A 20,746-nucleotide genomic window follows, 5' to 3' on the forward strand; every position below is an offset into this window, starting at 1 on the left:
GGTCCGCGTTGATGAAGCATCCGCGCCGACAGCCGCAGGGGCCGCCCTGCCCACACAGCCCGTCTGGACGCCGAGCGGACAGGAAAAGGATGGTATTTCCACCCCGGGTTGATGGAACAAGGCAATCGCTGCCCAGAGCTGCATATTGGGTGATGAATCTGCACTGGCCAATTTCCCACTCCAATAAGTTCAGCTGCCTCTTCCAGAGAGCCTCCAGGGGTCCCCGGCCCAGCTCAGGGGCGACCTCACTCTTCCTCTCATTAAAGAACAATCCTTTCGCTTCTGAAGCTGGATGGAGGGCATGTGGGGGTGATTTTACTATTACCCTTTAACCTGTATTTTGTAGGTTTAAAATTTTTCATTAAAATGATTAAAAGCCATTAAATTAAAAACAAGGAGTAGATGTGGCTCCAGCAGTTAAGTGCCTGCTTCCCAAAGGAGAAGTCCAGGGTTTGATCCTCAGTGCCTCTTAAAAATAAAAACAAAACAACAAAGCAAACAATCGGAAAAAAACAACTCAGGGGTTGAGCTCGTTGAGGCTCGGTGGTTGAGCACCAGCTTCCCACATAAGAGGTCCTGGGTTCAATCCCCAGCCCTGGCACTCCCCCCGCCCCCCAAAATCCTCCTGGTGACAGATTGGGGACTTTGTTCAGCACAGAATGTTTGCTATTTCCCCTTCTTTCTTTCCCACCCCAAATTTAGGGACCCAATGTGCCTTTTCTTGGGGATGAGATCGGCAGGGACCAGCCAGGGAACAGCACAGCTGGATTCTCTAAGGGAGGAGGGTCCTGGGAAGTGTGGCCTGAGCCTCTCCACAAGGCTCCAGGCTCACTGCACGGGCACCAGGGACACGGGGAGGGGCACCCAGCCATCCCAGCCCCCGGCCCCCACTCCCGCCTCAATCTGCCTTTAGGGTGGGAAGAGCTCTGAGGGTGGATGAGGATCAGGCCAGAGAGGAGGCCGCCTGTGATCACGTGAACAGACACAGTTAATCTTAAGTCAGAAAATGAGAACCAGAGAAAGAGCCCTTGGTTCTCCTGAACCGGACTCTCTCAACCAAACTCCACCCCACTGAAGAGGGGCTGGCGGCCCTCGGCTGGAGTCAGAACAGGCAGACCCACTGACCCAGGCTAGGAAGGAAAAGGGGGTTTATTCGCTGGTGGGAAACCGGAGATGTACAGTCTCAAATCAGCCTCCCTGTTAAGGGTTTTTCTCATCAATTTTATACCAGTTAAAACAAAGGAAGTTAATTATCAGGGTGACATTCCTAAGGCAGGCCCAACAAAATTAGTTTTTGCTTTAATCTTAAAATAGGCATGGTCCCTGGGGTCTGGTAATTTTGGGGTGATAAGGATGGGGGGATGGTATTAATGTAAAACAAATAACAACTGATGTGAGTAAAGATGAAGAAGTGCATAGTTACACAATATTAAGCAGAGCTAAATCTGGTTAGTATTAAATCTGTAGTTCTGTGTGCCTCCTGACAGGTGAGCAAGAGCTATATAGAATTTTTCTAACATTATAAGTTAGTACAGAGCCTTAATATTTAAGCTATACTGTTTTCTTCTAGCACTACAACACTCAGCCACCTCCTGTCGACATTCTCACTGGAGGAAAAAAAAAAGTGAGGGCATACCAAGAATCCGATTCAGCAAGAGCTTGCGGTACAGTTCCTGCCTGTGATTCCAAACTAATTCAGGAGTGGAAAAGGTTTCCTTCCACGGGCCAGTGCTGCCTGACAAGTAACGGGCACCTGGAGAAACGGGTGGAGACTGAATCGCAGGCCACCTGGAGGCCCAGTGAGTGGTGCCACGTTGATCGGTGCTGACCACCGTGAGAGCAGGATGGGAAATTCTTGCCCATGTACTTTCTAACCTGAGGGCACTGCTTAGAAAAAAAAATCCATGACACTGGAAAACATCACTGGGACGACCACCGTGGGCCCAGAAACAGGGGAGCTTTAGCTCTCAGTAGGAGGCCCGAGCTTTGTTCTTGCCTCTGATAACAGAAATGAGCCCTGGTTAGGCATTCAGCCTCCTAATTCAGGTCACTTGGTTGGAATCACAGTTCTCCCTTTGCAAGCTGAGGATTATTGGTGTTAGAAATGGGCTTTTGACGCACCAGTGCTCCCCCCATTCCTAGCGGTGCATGGAACAAACTGCTTTTCTTTTCTTTTTTATCTTGAAAAATGGCCAGGGCTGAGCCCTGGAACGCCTTCACAGTCCCTCTGCCCCCAGGCCCTTTAGGAGGTGCCCTGCCCAGGCCATCCTGGGGCAGAACTCACGGTATTCTCTGCTGGGCCACCAAGATGATTCCTGCAGGTGCACACAACAAAATACTTTTCATTTCCCTCAATTCATATCCTCCCTCTCAAAGGGCTTCTTCTCAGTTCTGAGCCAAGTAAGACATAGCACCTAAGTATTGTCACTGCTGCCTTCCCACAGGCATGGAAGTTCGCTTTAATTTCTTTTTTAGGAGGTACCAGGCATCAAACCCGGGAGCTTGTACATGGGAAGCAGGCGCTCAGCCACTGAGTGACACCCGCTCCCCACTTTTTTTTTTTAAGGAGGTTCACTTTAAGAATTGGTTCCCAGAAGCCAATAACTGATTGCCTTCAGGAAACAGGGCCGGGGTGGCTCTAAGTGGTTAGCATCCTGACGGGATGTACCTCACCGCTTCCACCTCTCTCTCTGGTTCTAAACCCACTGCAGGGGTGAAGGGGGCACACTGCTTTGGGGAGGGCCCTTCTGGGAAGGAGCTGTAGTCACAGATGGGTGGGTATCTACCTACCTACCTATCTTACCTATCTATCTATCTACCTATCATCTATCTACCTACCTATCTATCCATCTATCTATCATCTAGCCATCCAGCATCTAGCCATCTATCTATCATCGATCTATCTCCAGGATGGGAGGCCCATCTTGAATTGAGTTTGGCAGATTTGTGGGAAAAAATGAGTATTTGTCCCTTGCAAAGAGACTTCTCAGGTACAAACCAGGTCAACCTGCTGGAAAGAGCAACAGTGTCCCTGGGGAACAGCCTAGAAAAGAGCAATGACTGGACGCAGAAGGCAACAAAGGTGGGCTGAGCATGGCTGGGACAAGAGAGTTAACAAGCCTGGGACTAAGGACCATTTATTCCTTTAGGGAAATGTTCACATTATATTGCTAAGGGAAAAGAGCTGGAAACAAAAATGAATGTACTGCGCGGTTCTGTTGTGCATGTGTGTGTGTGCGAGTATGCGCAGGGAAGAAGGATGGAAAAGACGGGAACTAAAGCGTTAATGTTCTAGCTTGGCAGGGGGTAGGCTAATGGCCTTGGGTTTTTATTTTCTTCATACAGTTCTATATTTTCTAAGTTTTCTGTTTAAGCATGTGTTCCTTTGATAATAGAAAACCAATTAAATGTGCTTTAAAATAACTATAAAAGGGAGGAAAAGAGAAAAGTGAAAAGAACATGGAGTCCTTTAGAATTAGAACTGAGCTCAAATCCCCACTCTGTTCCCTTTTAGTTGGTACCGTTAGACAAATTATTTAACTTCCCTGGGCCTCTCTACCTTCTCCCCCTAAATTGCCTAAATAATACAGTGCTTAGAATAAGAAGGCAGACAGATCTATTGCGTTTCCTGTGTTGATTATTGTTTTCAGAGCAGGGGTGCTTAGCAGCAAGCAAAAAAAAAAAAAAAAAAGGCAAAAATGGTGGTGTTCGGAAAGAGATTTGGTTTCTCTTGCTGAGACTGAGAATCTGGAGTGGAAGTATGGCAGCCTGAGGAACCAAGGCAGCAGAGAGGCACCCAATGCTCACCATCCAAACACCCAGCGGTACCTCCAAGCCAGGCATTGGGAGAGGAAAACACTAGTGACCTTTGGAACTCCAGCAGGAAATGCCACCCTGTCTGTGGCCGTGCATGATGTGGCTGGGACAAGGGAGCAGGTGGAGCTCAGTGGTGGAGTTCCTGTTTCCCATGTATGAGGTCGTGGGTTCAATCCCCAGTACCTCCTAAAAACAGTCTGGGACACAGTCTCCAAATGGCAGGCAGTAGACACGTTCTTTCTGAAACACTGTGTGTTTGCAAGTGGGGCACCAGGCTGGGGTGACAGGAAAGGGGGTGCAGGTGGATGGATTTGTGTGCATGCTAGTGAGATCCAGGGCCAAGCAACGTGGCTGGGCCTCCATGCCAGTGGCACAAGGAACACAGGGGGACACTGGGTTGGGGCCAAGAATGGCTCCAAAGGCTTCTGAGGACATTGCACACCATGGGAAAAATAGTGGCAACATCCACGGCGGCACAGAAGTACCTGCCAAAAGGAGCAGCCCTGGCTCTAATCTGCCGAGTAAATCTTGTTCCAGTGCACCTCAAGTTCACTGTAGCAAGAGCTGCCAAGAGCTCCCAACTGGTACATGACTTTAAGAAGAGGAACAGCCACAGTTCGTCAAGAAATTAATGGAGGGAAACGGACTTTGGCCCAGTGGTTAGGGCGTCCGTCTACCATATGGGAGGTCCGCGGTTCAAACCCCGGGCCTCCTTGACCCGTGTGGAGCTGGCCATGCGCAGCGCTGATGCACGCAAGGAGTGCCGTGCCACGCAAGGGTGTCCCCTGCGTGGGGGAGCCCCACGCGCAAGGAGTGCGCCCGTGAGGAGAGCCGCCCAGCGTGTAAAGAAAGTGCAGCCTGCCCAGGAATGGCGCCACCCACACTTCCCGTGCCGCTGACGACAACAGAAGCGGACAAAGAAACAAGACGCAGCAAATAGACACCAAGAACAGACAACCAGGGGAGGGGGGGAATTAAATAAATAAATCTTTTTTTAAAAAAAGAAATTAATGGAAAACAGCAATAAGAGTCTCATGAATATGTAAAAGATAGTCATTTGCTCTTCTCTCAAAGGCAAACTTGGATCCAGGCTTTGTCCATTTGGAGGGCCTGCTGATCATTGCCTTGCTTCTGGGGGAAGGCACTTTTTCTTGCTGCTAGTGAACAGCAGTTGTTCCTCTCTCTAGCAAAGCTACAAAACAGTACGTCCTCATCCACATCCCAGTCCAGGAGGCAGGAACACATGCAGCAAGAATGGCTCTTGGGAAGCAAATATGGCTCAAGCAATTGGGCTCCCTTCTACCATATGGGAGGCCCAAGTTTCAAACTCGGGGCCTCCTGGTGAGGGCAAGCTGGCCTGCACAGTGTGCTGGCCTGAGCAGCAAGCTGGCCCACGCAGAGTGCTGGCCCATGTGGAATGCTGGCACAGCAAGATATTGCAACAAAAAAGACACAAAGAAGAGACAATAAGAGACTCAGCAGACCAGGGAGCTGAGGTGGCTCAAGAGATTGAGCACCTCTCTCCCACTTCAGAAGGTCCCAGGATAAGTTCCTGGTGTCACCTAAAGAGAAGACAAGCAGACACAGAAGAGCGCACAGTGAATGGACAGAGAGAGTAGATGGCAAGTACAAAAAAATAGGGGCATGTGGGGGGTGGGGGGGGGAAGGAAAAAAAGAAATCTTAAAAAAAAAAAGAATGGCTCTTCTGGAAAAAATGCCCCCCATGTATTGCTTATACCTGAAAAAGTCTCTTTCATTTCTTCATTATGTTTCATTTATATGTTTGCATCAGGTAGCTCCTTTCTTGTGGGGATGATTAGACCAAACTACAATCCAAACAGTTCAGAGCTGGCAGGAAACCCAGGATTGAAACAGCAGCCCCAGTGTCCTCCACAGCGCCCACAGCTTAGGTGCAAACTTCTTAACTGAGGGAGGAGAGCACAGGTGAAGGGCACGGATGTAGCGAAGACGCAGGCCTGCCGCGCCCAGTCCACCACGCTGCTCTTCCTTCAGTTCTCTTCAACAAGCCAGAGCACACAGTGGGACGACGGTGAGGAGACGAAGACAGCTAAGACAGAGCCCTGCCCTCAAGGAACCAGTGGGGCAAACAAAGACAGAAAAGACCCGGATGTCAAAAAAAAAAAACAAATAATCAAGACTTGTAAGGAAGGCCAAGCGAGTACCACAATGTCAAGCTGGGCCCTGTTAGAGAAGTCACAGGCACCTGTTACGCAGCCGTCGCCCAGCCCTCACCTTCCCCCACCTCCTTCACGGGGAGGTCACGAGCACAGGCTTAGCAGCATCCTCTGGCCCTCAGCATGCCCTGACCCCTTTTCTAGCTCATTCTGCAGCTGGGGGAGATGTAAGTCTAACGAAAAAGCCCAGCCAGAATTTAAATCTGAAAACTGGGAGCAGGCAGCCCCAGGTGCTAATCAAAGCAGGAATTCCCACGGGTAGGGCCCCTCCCCCGAGGTGGCGAAAAACCGCACTCGAATGGCACAGATTTGTCTCTCTTCTCCCGTGCAGTGGGGTGGGTGGAGCTGCCATCCATCAGCCTCAACCCAGAGCAGTTTCAGCCACCCCAGGATCTGGGCTGTGATGAGACTGCTTCCCCGGCTCCTTTGGACTCTTTGTGCTATGCAAGTAATAAAGAACTCATCTGCTGAAAGCTTGTGTCCATGAGCTTCTGTTCCTACGACGCACCATGGTAGCATCTGGCTCCACAGCAACTCTTTCACAAGTCCACCCAAGGGCTACTTAATTACCCCGGGGAAAGGATCTCCTTTGACTTGGCTATTTACTATTAATTAAGGGTTCAGACTCTGTGTAGTTACCTGCTGATTTAGAGCTCTTAACTGAAGAGATGTTAATAATTTCTATTCCAGTGAAAAAGATAATCCCAGAAATTATGGTTTGCCTTCTGTTGTTGTTTGTTGTTGGTTTTAAAAGAGGTACCAGGGCTTGAACCTGGGACTTTGCGCGTGCAAAGCCGGCGCTCAACCGCTGAGCAACACTTGCTCCCCAGATTATCGTTTTTTAACAGCTTTTTAGGACATTAAGCAATTTTGTTTCCTACTCTTAACATTTGTTTTCAGTGCCTATAAATACCTAGTTCCGCAAAATGCTCTTTGAACCAGCTCTACCATCTTATTGGTTCCCTCTTTAATGAGTTACTAAATCTTTGACACATTTCCATTCTGTTTTTATGAGGTCGCGTTTGTAGATTGCGCATTGTCGGCAATGCACCGAAAGTGCTATGGGGGTCAGGGCGATGATCACATCTAGTTGAGGAGTTCAAATTTTTTTCATCATGGAGATCAGCCTCACGACTAATGGGTGGGCTTTTGGTAGGTAGAAAGTGAGGTCTGGGGCAGGCATTTCAGGCCCTGAGGATGGCAGCAAGAATGCTTTCCTTCCTGTTTGCTTGGCCTCCTGGGTGTCTTACCCAGAAAAGTCTAAAAGCCAACACAGATGCGATGTTTTTACATAAGAAAGCCTAGAAAAAAGAAAGCCTCTGGCCTTCTCTCTGGATCATTTCTCTTCAGCCCATTCTTCTTTTTTTTTTGATGTGTTTAGATTATTTTTATTTATATGTAATGTAATCATTATATGGTTGGATTAAAATCTGCCATCCTGTTATTATATTTTTTCTTGTTTTTTTTTTAATGTTACGTTAAAAAAATACGAGGTCCCCATATACTCCACCCCACCCCTACCCCACTCCTCCCCCCATAACAACCACCTCCTCCATCATCATGAGACATCCATTGCACTTGGTGAATACATCTCTGAGCACTGCTGCACCACATGGTCAATGGTCCACACCATAGCCCACACTCCCCCACAGTCCACCCAGTGGGCCATGGGAGGACATACAATGTCCGGTAACTGTCCCTGCAGCACCACCCAGGACAACTCCAAGTCCCCAAAACGCCTCCACATCTCATCTCTTCCTCCCATTCCCCACACCCAGCAGCCACCATGGCCACTTTCTCCACACCAATGCCACATTTTCTTCGATTACTAATCACAATAGTTCAGGAATAGAGTATCAGTAAGTCTACTCTAATCCATACTCTGTTCCTCCATCCTGTGACCTTGGCTTGGTTGTGTCCATTCCACATCTATGTCAAGAGGGGGCTTAGATTCCACAGGGATGCTGGATGCAATTCTCCTGCTTTCAGTTGTAGGCACTCTTGGCTCCCTGGTGTGGTGGTTGAACTTCTTCACCTCCATGTTAGCTGAGTGGGGTAAGTCCAATAAACCAGAGTGTAGGAGCTGAAGTCTGTTGAGGCTCAGGGCCTGGCTATCATATGGTCAGTCCAGAGATTCAGATCCCCTGGGTATATCTTAAACCCCAGTACCAACTACAATTCTGGTAAAGTAACAGGAAAGGTTTGTGGACAAAGATCACATCTGAGTCCAGCTCCATCACACAGAAACACAAACTCCAAAGTAGGGCCAACTGACATGGCACTGAACTCCATCTGCCATGACCATAGAACCTGTGACTTCAGCCCATTCTTGATGACAGATCCTGTTGCACCTCCCAGTCTAACCTTCAGTCCCTGCTCAGCCCCTTCCCCCACCCCACACAGGCTGGGAAGGGCCAGGCCCTTCCATCAACACTTGTGATTCATCTCTGACTCTGCCTTCACTAGGCGCGGCGTTTCCTGGCTGTCCCGGTCCTGTCACATGGGACATCAGTGAAATATCTCCCTGACAAACTTCAGATGCTACCAGCATCAATCACAAGGACAAACAGCAAACAACCTGAGACAGAGCAGCCAGCTCTGTCAGGTCCAAAGTAGTATCAATTAGGAAACTTGCTTCTGGCCAAAGTGGATTAGAACTGGAGCCCTCGGCTGACCTTTGCTCACGCACTATGAGTCCTTGGTGGAGACTGGTGGTGAAGCCCCAATCCTGGTGCTTTTTATTCAGAAGGGAGCTTCCGCCGCTGGTTGAGGCTAAGGGTCAGGATTGAGCCCTAGACTTGTGTTTCCTGAGGCTCTCAGGTGTGCACAGACCCCTGGGGTTTTTGAAGTTGTGTGGTCGTGGTCCCCAGGCCTTCCCAATCCAAGCATTTTCTCGGGCTCTCAGCAGTCACAGCAGCCTGCCCTGGGGCCGGTTTCCAACTGGCCCAGGGACTGCCACTGATCTGACTCCTGCCCAGCAGCACCCGAGGGGAGCTGCACGGCGCAGAGCCCCGGGCCTGGAACACAGGCCTGCCGCTTGCCTCCCGCAGCCTCGGTTGCCCAGACCCCCTGCACCGCTGACCGTGCCTGCAGCCGTCCCAGCCCCTCGGCCTCGGCACAGCCCCTGCAAGGCCAGCACACACTCCCCCCGAGATCACTGGGGCTCCCCCAGGGGTCACCAAAGAAGGAGCGGCAGCAGCGGGCAGAAGGCGCGGTGCTTCCTAAGCCCGGCTGCCTGGCCTGCTCTTTGGGTGAGTAAACGGCAAGCACTGTGGAGTGGGGCAGGCTCCGGAGCCTGCCGGCCTCCATCAGGTTCCACCCTGCACGAGCTGGGCAACCCTGGGCAAGCCTCTCAGCCTCCCGGTTTCCTCACCTGAAAAACCGTACTGATGATAACACCTCACAGAGCTGAAGGATGATACATACAAAACACTTAGTGCCTGGCGATAATCAACCTCAAGGAACACACTATCTCTTGGCGGGGAAGGCAGGTGCTGTCCTATTTGTGTGGATGTATGCATATTTAAAAAACCATCTCTGCAAAAGGACAAGTGGGAAAAAAGGTCAGAGAACTCACTGCCCATTTCCCTAGACAGTGTCTTTATAGTTGGTAAAAGACAAAACAAAACAAATGGTTTTTATCAACTCATCTGGGAGGTTAGTTCTAATTTCCTCTGCTCTTGTCCTAGAATAATCCTTGCTGCTTTCAGATCGGCCCTTCTCCACCTTGACAGATGGGATTATCTTCCTTCCCCTCTGGCAATTGAAAATACCAATGAGACATCAGTCTCCTGGGGGAAAACACCGATGGTCCAGAATTAATGCGGCCATCAGACTTGGCGGGGAGGGAGGAGTCTGAAGGCGCGAGGACAACCTGTCCTGTTGCTAGGGGGATGGGGGAAGGCAGCCCTGGGCCACTTAATGGAACGGATTCACAGGTCTGTGTTGTCCACACTGGTTAAGTAGCCAGAGCTGCAGAAGGGCTGACTCGTCCTGGGGCCTGAGGAGCGGTTGGCCCCAGCCTTGGAGTCCCAAGGCCATGGACACTTTCAAGTTCTATGCCCTTGACAAGTTGGTGGTCCTCTCCAGTTACTTCAACTACAAAACAAGGATGATTCTAAGAGACACCTCACAGGATGGCTGTAGGATTAAAACAAGGTCATATCTGCAAGTGGATGTGCTTTGAAAATGTTCATTTTTTAATCTTTAGGTAGGAGAGTGAATGCAATGTTTTTGAGTGAGAAATTGTCCAAACTCACTGATGTTAAAACCGAGGACCAGGAAAGCGGCTGTGGCTCAAGTGATAGGGCTTCCGCCTACCGTATAGGAGGACCCGAGTTCGATCCCTGGGGCCTCCTGATGAAAAAGAAGAAGAGGAAGTGTGCCGGGAGGCAGGGCCCACGCAAGTGAGTCATGCCGCAAGTTGATGATGCAACAAAAGAGAGATGAAGGTGAAGCAGGCTAGTAAGACAGGGAATCAATAGATGGATCTGGAACCTGCAAGAAGTCCACGTGGACATCAGCAACCCCAAGATGGCTGCCGGAAGCCCCCCCAAGATGATGCCACTCAGAAGACTTCCTCCAGAACCACGAGTAGCCCCGGATATTCCTCCAAGGACTTTATCATTGGGCCCTCCTGGGAGACTGATGGGGGAAATAAGCAATCAAAGTGGTGAAAGGCTGGAACTCCTCCCCTGCCATGAGCAAAGGGGTGGGATAGTTAGCAGTTTAAAAGGCAGCACCAGGGCTGAGTTTTCTGTTGTGCCCTCTTGCCTCTGGACCTGGGCTACAGCTGCTTCTCCCCCACTTGACTCACCACGCAAGTAAAACCTGGTTATTTATAACCTATAATGGGAAATTATAGCCTGTAAGTCAGCCCTCTTTATCACTTTTCATCCCCTTCCTCATTCTGTTATTTTCTCCCATTTCTCTTCCCTCCCTACCTGAATAAATTACTGCCCTAACTCACCTGATGTGCTCTTAAAATTCATTTCTCTGGCATAGTCAAAGAACCTAACTGAAATCCAGTGACAAGGGGAGAGTCAAGGTGAAGCACAGCAGAGACCAGGAACTAGAGTGGCGCAATTGACAGGGAACCTCTTGCCACATCAGAGGTCCCCAGGATCGAATCCTGGTGAATCCTAGGAGGAGAAAAAAAAGAGAAAAGACAAAAAGAGAAATAGATACAGAAGATCACACAGTGAATGGACACAGACAGCAAAAAGAGCAGGGTGGGGGAAGGAGAAGGGGAGGACATAAATAAATAAATCTTTAAAAAAAAAAACAAAACCCCAAGACCTAGCAAGATTAGGAAAAGACCTCCTGGGTTTCACTGCTGTTGACAGTTGGGATTGCCTCCTGTTCCTGCAGGTTCCTTGGGAGCTAGAATAATTTACAAACATGGGGTGGGAGAGGGTCAATTTCTTATGAGTTTTCCAAAAAGGATTCCTTCATTAATAGAATGCTTAGAGTAAATGGATGTAGGTCATTTGGTTGAGTGCCTGCTTCCCATGCACAAGGTCCCAGGTTCGATCCCTGGTACCTACTGAATAAAAGAAACCTACAATGTAGGAAGCAGGTTTGGCTCAACTGATAGAGCATCCGCCTCCCACACGGGAGGGTTCAAGGCCTGGCCCGTGTGGTGAGCTGGCCCACGCACAGTGCTGATGTGCGGAAGGAGTGCCCTGCCACGCAGGGGTGTCCCCTGCATAGGGGAGCCCCACGCGCATGCCCATAAGGAAAGCCGTCCTGCGCGAAAGAAGCACAGGCTGCCCAGGAGCAGCGCCGCACACACGGAGAGCTGACACAGCGAGATGACACAACAAAAAGAAACATAGATTCTGGGTGCCACTGACAAGAATCCAAGCGGACACAGAAGAACACACAGTGAAAGGACACAGAGAGCAGACAATGGGGGGAGAGGAGAGAAATAAAATAAATCTTTTTTTAAAAACCATCAATGCATAGAATCTCCTAAGTACCAGGTGCTTCTCTAGGCACCAAGGAGGGTAAAGAGAACACACTCAGGTTTTGAAAAAGCCTTGACTTGGCGAGTTGGTGTTTCTCTTTCATCCTCCTCCCTTCCCCACCCCCACCTCCCCTGCTTCCTCCCAGAAGCAGCTCTGTCCCTGAAAGGCGTGGGGAAGGACTGATGGCTGCCAGATATGAGACCTCTCCTTAGAATCAGTGTCTGGAAACTGCAGTGCTGGCACCAGGCTCCAGGCAGGTTGTCAATGGTAATGAAATAATATTGGTCTGAGAAGTTTTTCTTACCTAAAAATCAACTTGGGGATATTTTTCATTATTTCTAGCTTATTTCTCTTGTACGCTCCTGTATGGAACACAAGCTCCATGAGTGAGGACACCCTGCCTGGTTTCATATTGCTCCGAGCATAGAACTTGGCCAACTGGGCAAGAGAAATCGATAAAGAAATGTATCTGTAGATCTGTGGTGAGGCCACAGCATGAAGGTGACGGATGTGCAGACTCTGGGATGCATTTTTATGGCCCTTATCTGCAGCAGCACAAAGCAAAATGGCCAAAGCTCTAGAATTCCCTCTAAGACAAGACCATGCAGAACAGAGAGCTAGAAAGCACTCCCTTCCCCTTTGCCAGGGGATGGGGCGTTGCCAAAAGAGTTGCTCTCCCAGCTGGGGAGGGGGCTGTGTTCTCCCTCACCGCAGAGTAAGAATCCCTCCGTGGGAGAAGTGTGAAGGGCTTTCTCACTGTCCAGCCCCATGGCAATGTCCTGCTTTGCTCGGGTCACTCTCCAGACAGACAGGAAGCAGAGCACTTGCCTCCGTTGTAAACAAAGTCAGGCATGTGATGCAGGCTCCATCACTTAAATTTACCTGCTCAACACTTCGACTCAGAAGTGAGCACACTGAAGAGAAGGGCTCTGGGGAAACCCCACTTTGCTGGCAAGGGCAGCAGCCGAGGCGTTTGGCTCCTGGGAGAGCAGCAGTTGTCCTGCCACAGGAGTGGCATCGGTGATGCAAGCAGCTGTGGGTACGGTCAGTTCAGGGGCAGAGGCAGGGGCAGCAGGGGCATTTTCCCCACTTGTGGTTTGGGGCTTCGTCACTGGACGTTTAGCCTCAGCCTGGCTCATCATTCCTCCATAAGCTACCCAATATCCTTTTAACACCTTACTAAGATCATAGACTGGGAAATAAAGACACAAAAGATATTTCATGGGCCAAGAAGGGTTTTTTCCCAGGGCAATGGCAGAGATCATTAACGATGGTTCATACTTTTTACAAGCATGGTCTCTGTTACCTCCCTGCACTAAAGATGGATGCAGGTAGACAGAAATGCATTGCAAAAGCAGCTGAAAGCCTGCATTCGACTAAAAGCATCAGTGTGCAGGCCCGCATCACCAATATATTTTAATACAGGTAATTTATTTTCCATGCATTCTCAAGCATTTTATTTTATTTACACAATTCCAAGGCTGATAAATCTTGGCATTAAGGCTGATTTGATGTGTGATGCAGACAGTCTAATTAAGGAGAAGGTATTTTATCAGCTCCTCTCAATTTTCTTTTCTCTGGCCTACGATTTTTTTTATACCGAGTTGATCTTTTTTTTATTCATAAGGGCTTCATTCCCATTTGTCATGGCTGCATTAACTGGGTATCTAACGAAGACTTGGATATAGAAGTCTGTATCTCATTTATCCTCAGTAGCAAAATTAATAAAGCAGCAGGAAAATAGCTCCCTATGCTTGAACTTCTTTAGCTTGCCCAGAGTTATTTAAAATATACTTTGCCTGTGTCTTCAAGATTTGGGGCTCAGCTTTAAAACTTAGGAGACAGTCCCTCCCCTACTCCACTGCCCAGCACATTGCTAGGACAGGTTTGGATTAGCGTGGCCAGGAGCCTATTTTTCCATTCATTTTCTCTACACACACTCATTGAGCACTTTCTCTATGCTAGGCTTAGAACTATTAAAAAAACAAAAAACAAAAACCAAGAAGGTCACTATCAAGTGGGTCATAGCACCACTGGTTGGCCAATGTCCAGTGAAAACTACCTTAGTTGAATATCAAGGTCAGGAGCAAGCTAGAAAGACCATCTGCTTGATCCTTTTGCCTGTGGGAGGGTGACCCTTCTACTGATGAAAGGCTGCCAGCTGTCAACACAACCTTTGACTTGTAGACTTCATGTTGGTCTAACTAAAGCTCTCAGACAGCCTCCAGCAGCACGATGGAGCACTGGATGGAAAGTTAAGAAGCCTAGGTTCAAGTTTTAAATTAGCCACTTGAGCTTCAGCTTTCTTTTTTATAGAATTAAGAGAGTCAGACCTCTCGTGCTCCTAGGACCATGCTGCTGCTAAAGCAATGAATGTTTTTGCAGTGTAGAAGGAAGATGAATAGCGAGGTTTGCCACTTACGGGCAGGGTGATCTGAGCCTCATTTTTGTTTGTTTGTTTGTTTGTTCTTTAAATTGTGAAGGGGGAGCAATGATAGCAGTTCCTCCGAAAACACTGTGAGGATTAATAAGGCCTGTGAGTTGCCCGGCAAGTAGTTGTTACTCCACATAAAAGAGCTACTAAGGGTATTACTACTAGAAGTCAGGTTTTGGATCTAAGACTCAGCTCGCAGGTGGTACCCACTATTAGAAGACTGAGGGGAGCCCCCCTGGTGGCGCGTGGAGTGAGATGCTTTAGCTGGCAAGGTTCTTGTGAGACTTCTGAGTGCTTTTCCCCATCTCCACCATATCCAATTCCTGTCCCGTTCTATTTAGTTCATTCACATTCACGTGACTAAATGAGTCCTAGGATGGGACTTCAAGTGACTTTTCCTTTCTGTGCACTTTATTTGATCATTTTGATATTGCAGAAAAGTGTAATCAAAATAACAAAACCGTAGTTAATCTCATTTAACACCGCTTTGCCCAGCAACTACCTAAGTCCAGCCTTGCGATCTGTTCCCACGAACACGAGACTGCTTGATGGCTGCAGCCAGCATCTGGCTCTTACCTTCACTGCACGCTCAGTTATCTTCTCGTGTGGATGCTCACCTAGATTAAAAGGAAAGCAAGGAAAGAAGAATCTTCTTACTCAGACTTAACAAGGCTTACTTATTGACTCCCACTAGGAACCAGGCCCTATTACATAAATTAGGTTGTATAATCCTCCTTATAACCATCAGGCAGGTGAAGGTACCCCTCACACACCCATTTCAAGATGAGCCTTCTGCGGCTCAGTGTGCCTGAGCCAGAATTCAAATCTGCATGTCTGATTCCCAGCCCAGCGTTGGCTCCTCTACACCACGACCTAGCACAGCGCCAGCCCGAACCCTCGCCATGCTCTCCCAGCTCAATAGACTGGTACTGATCCTTACCCTTGCCCCAGAATCCTCCAGTCTGAGCAGGGTTTTCTGTGGCCTTGGTGCCCCCTGGTGGCACTGGAGGACCCCATAGCTGGCCAGCCTTCGAGTTCATTCCATGTGAAAGAGCAAAAAGGACAGTCCGTGGCACTGAGGGGCGAGCTAGCGCCTCTGCCAGGGGTGCAGCTCTTAAAGGAGGGCTCTGCTCCTGGATAGGCAGGGAACAGCCTACAGCGGCAGGACGGCCTGCAAGGTCTGGGTCCCACCACGCTGCCGCTAGTCCCTGCTTCTGCATCTGAGCATGTGGCCATGGGCATTCCCTGCTGGACCCTCCTGGTAGTTTCATGTTCCAAGACTTGTTTAGGGAAAAAAGGAGGAAAAAGTGGTTAAATTTTAGGACTCAAAGGTTCTTATATTACATGGACTCCTTTTCCTAAAAAGACGCCATCAAGACCCTGTGAAAAATAGTTACTGAATTCCTACTGTGCTTCGAGACACTCAGGATGGAAAAGACAACGTTCTTGTCTTTGAAAAGGAGACATATAAACCCTTACAATAAACAAAGGAAGTGCTCTTACACTGGTGTGGACTTCTTCTGTCACACCAGAAATGGGTCACTGGCACTTAAATGTGAGAATACAGTCATTAAATACCCCACAAGCTAAAGAAAGAAAACAATTAGGGGATCAGACACCCCTCCAGCCATACCCCCAGCCCTCAGCACTTCCCCAGCTTTGATGAAGCAGTCTGCTTCCTCTGCCTACCAGCAAGGGGGCAGGGCAGAAAGAGGGGTTGGGGTGGCCTGCCCTGCCCCACCTCCAGTGTGACAAGGTTATATGGGCCAGCTGTCATCCTCTTCCTACTTTCTCATTTTCCCTTCAGAGGCCTTCTCTATAGCGTGAAAAGTCATCACCAGCCTTTCTGAGAATCCTTTAATCATATATCTGACTTTGAGATAATCAGGGATACTCTGGAGCTGTGCAGGCCAATGTAAAAGTCACGAGCCACCTGTGGCTACTGAGGACTTGAAAAGCGGCTAGTCCAAGTTGAAATGTGCTGTGTCAAAAATATACTAGGGGGGAAACGGACTTGGCCCAGTGGTTAGGGCGTCCGTCTACCACATGGGAGGTCCGTGGTTCAAACCCCGGGCCTCCTTGACCCGTGTGGAGCTGGCCCATGCGCAGTGCTGATGCGCGCAAGGAGTGCCCTGCCATGCAGGGGTGTCCCCGCATAGGGGAGCCCCATGCCCAAGGAGTGCGCCCCATAAGGAGAGCCGCCCAGCGCGAAAGAAAGTGCAGCCTGCCCAGGAATGGCGCCACCCACACTCCCCGTGCCGCTGACGACAACAGAAGCGGACAAAGAAACAAGACGCAGCAAATAGACACAGAGAACAGACAACTGGGGAGTGGGGATTAAATAAATAAATCTTTAAAAAATATATATACTAGGTTTTGAAAACTTAGTTTGAAGGGGGAAAAAAGTAAAATATCTCAATATTTTTACATCAATTACATGGTGATACTATTTTGAATATATTGTGTTAAATTAAGTATTTTACTAAAATTAACTTCACTTGCTTTACTATTATTTTTTATTTTTTATTTTTTAATTTTTTTAAAGATTTATTTATTTATTTATCTCCCCTTCCCCCCCACCCCAGTTGTCTGTTCTCTGTGTCTATTTGCTGCGTCTTCTTCTTTGTCTGCTTCTGTTGTCGTCAGCGGCATGGGTATCTGTGTTTCTTTTTTTGCTGCGTCATCTTGTTGTGTCAGCTCTCCTTGTGGGTGGCGCCATTCCTGGGCAGGCTGCACTTTCCTTCACGCTGGGCGGCTCTCCTTACGGGGTGCACTCCTTGTGCGTGGGGCTCCCTTACGCAGCAGACACCCCTGCGTGGCAGGGCGCTCCATGCGCGCATCAGTACTGCACATGGGCCAGCTTCACACGGGTCAAGGAGGCCTGGGGTTTGAACCGCGGACCTCCCGTGTGGTAGATGGACGCCCCAACCACTGGGCCAAGTCTGCTTCCCTACTATTATTTTTTTAATGTAGCAACTAGAACAGTTAAAATTACACCTGTTGTGTCTTTATGGTTTTATGCACTGTACTAACCTTGAGGTTTTAAAAATCAGAGCTGGGAGCTCAGCCCAGAAAGCTTTTCCCCCAAATAGGACCACAAGGGGGAGGTGCTGCAGTGACAAACCTCCAAGGGCATGATTTCCGCAGGAAGCAGACTGGCTCCCAAAACTGAAATTGCACAAACCAATTAGCACAAGCCAATTCAAGCAGTCAGTACTTACATTTTCCAAAGCTATATTGTAAGAACAGTTTTAAACCACTTTTCTTCCTAAAATTTAAAAGGTAAATTTTATGTTACTCCCTCGCTCAAAATAAATCATTTCTCTAGGGCAGGAGTTCAAAAAACCTGAATTACAACATTCAAGATTGGAATTTCAAGGAAGTGGTGAGAACAGCTAGGGAATAAAAAGGGGCCCTGAATTCAACACAGAGGAGTCCTCAAGCTGGCCCCCATATAGGAAGGTAGACTGGGAGTAAGAGCTGGAGGTGAGAGTGCTGGAGGAAAGGGAAAGCAAGGAGTGATGTGAGGAAGACTTTAAGTACTAGGACTGAGGAAAGACTTATGCAGGGTGGGGAAGCCTACGGAAACACACTCACTGTCATCAAAATGCCACTCATCTGAGTGTAAACTGGCACCATCTTCTGGAGGACAATTTGTAAATTTGTAAATATTTATCAAAAGCCTTAAAGGCACCCATATCTTCTTCCCCAGTAATTGTATTTTTTCCTTTCCCTCCTTCCCCCCTCCCCCTCTCTCTTCTCTTCTCTCTCTCTCTCTCTCTGTCTCGGGAAAATTTTTAATTACATTAATAAAGGGGTGGTTAAATTAAGACACAGCAGGTCCAACAATGAGTCCTTGATACTAATGACTATGCTTGTGAGCCTGTACACCTGAAATAAGAACAAGGACTAGAGCTGAGGGTGCCTAAGAGTTACCTTCTGAGATCCTCCATGTTGCTCAAATGTGGCCAGTCTCAAAGCCAAACTCAGCATGTAAATGCATAGCCTTCCCCCCAGCATGGGACAGGACTCCTTGGGATGAGCCTCCCTGGCGCCGAGGGATTACTACCAAGTACCAGCTGATGATTTAAGTAGAAAATGACCTTGAATAAAAGGGTCAACTCAGACCAGCAGAATATCTCAGTCTACATATAATACCAGGAGTTAAAAATGCTTTTTGACCTGAATAAAAGGGGGAAATGGGAAGGACAACTGAGTTTATATGGCTATGAGTCTCCAAAAAGAGCCGGGAGGTTATCAGAGGGGTTGCCCTTATGCACACCTCAGCAGAGTCCCAGAGACAGATAAATTAGATACATCCTCAGGTATTGGTTCTTCTCAGGGCTACAGAGACCCACAGGTTCTATTGTCATGGCAGATGGAATTCAGTGCCACATCAGTTTGTCCTACTTTGGAATTTGTGTTTCTGTGTGATGGAGCTGGACTCAGATGTGATTTTTGTTCACAAGCCTCTCCTGTTACTTTTACCGGATCTGTAGTTGGCTCTGGGGTTTAATATATAACCAGGGGACCTGAATCTCTGGACTGACCATGTGATAGCCAGGCCCTGAGCCTCAACAGACTTGCAACTCCTACACTCTGGTTTATTGGACTTACCCACTCAGCTATCATGGAGGTGAAGAAGATCAACCACCACACCAGGGAGCCAAGAGTGCCTACAACTGAAAGCAGGAGAATTGCTTCCAGCATCTATGTGGAATCTAAACCCCCTCTTGATATACATGTGGAGTGGACCCAACTATTCCAAGGTCCACAGGATGGAGGAATAGAGTATGGATTAGAGTGGACTTACTGATATTCTATTCAAGAACTATTGTGATTAGTAATTGAAGAAAATGTGGCATTGGTGTGGAGAAAGTGGCCATGGTGGCTGCTGGGGGTAGGGAGTGGGAGGGAGAGATGAGATGTGGAGGCATTTTGGGGACTTGGAGTTATCCTGGGTGGTGCTGCAGGGACAGTTACCGGACATTGTATGTCCTCCCATGGCCCACTGGGTGGAACGTGGGTGTGTGGGCTATGGTGTGGACCATGAGGTGCAGCGGTGCTCAGAGATGTATTCACCAAGTTCAATGAATGTCCCATGATGATGGAGAAGGTTGTTGTTATGGGGGGAGGAGTGGGGTGAGGGAGTGGGGGGTATATGGGGACCTTGTATTTTTTTAATGTAACATTAAAAAAAAAAGACAAAAAAAAATAAGACACTGCTATGTTATAAACTATTTTGCAAATACTAGAAAGGATGTAAATGAATACTAATTAATATAGAAGGACATCTATGCTAAAACCTATGAAAAAGGCCATTGGTGTTATGTTCAGTATGCATGTCAATTTTGCTTTAAAAAAAATTAAAAGTACACATTTGCAGAGGCAATCATCTTAAAGGATATTCTCCAAGAGATTAATAGTCATCTCTGGAAATGGGGCTATGGGTGGTTTCCTTTCCTTAATTTTATAATTGCATTTATAATTTTTATTTATTCCTCTCCCCGTCTGCTCTCTGCGTCCATTCACTGTGTGTTCTTCTTTTGTCTGTTTGCATTCCTGTCAGCAGCACCAGGAACCTGTGTCTCTCTTTGTTGTGTCATCTCGCTGCGTTAGCCTCCATGTGTGGGAGGCCACTCCTAGGCAGGCTGCACTTTTTTCACACGGGTGGCTCTCCTTGAGGGGCGCACTCCTTGCCAGTGGGACTCCGCCACACCTACGACACCCCTGAGTGGCACAGCACTCCTTGTGCACATCAGCACTGCATGTGGGCCAGCTTCACCACAGGGGTCAGAAGGCCCTGGATTTGAACCATGGACCTCCTATATGGTGGGCGGATGCTCTGTCAGTTGAGCCAAATCTGCTTCCCTACATTTATCATTTTTTAAAGTTATTTTAAAATGCCCAACCATCTTCTTTTAGGACTCAAATGCCACTTTCTTCTCCAAAACTTTCCTGAGTCCTCTCTCCCCATCAGAAGTACCAATGCCTTCCTTTCTGACACTTTACCAACTCAATACCCAGCTTGTGGTTCTAACCTTATTTCATTTTGCACTTTAGTCCCCTGTGTGTACGTATGTCTTTCCCCCTTAAGCCTTCACAGAGGTTCTCTCTTCTTCTTATCTACCCCACTGCCTGGATCAGACCCTGCTTCTGATGGGAATCTGGAGGTTAAAAATCACTGGACACACCAGAAAAGCAAGGCACTGAAGCCCAGCAGAAGACCTCTTTCCCGGGTAGAAAACAGCGAACGCTGAAATACCAGCGCGCTGGGAGGAGGACTCTTGGCCCCGCCCAGGACAGAAGGAAAGGCGTGGCGGCACCGCGTT

This window comes from Dasypus novemcinctus, chromosome 9 (genome assembly GCF_030445035.2).
Source record: "Dasypus novemcinctus isolate mDasNov1 chromosome 9, mDasNov1.1.hap2, whole genome shotgun sequence".
In the NCBI taxonomy this organism is placed as follows: domain Eukaryota; kingdom Metazoa; phylum Chordata; class Mammalia; order Cingulata; family Dasypodidae; genus Dasypus; species Dasypus novemcinctus.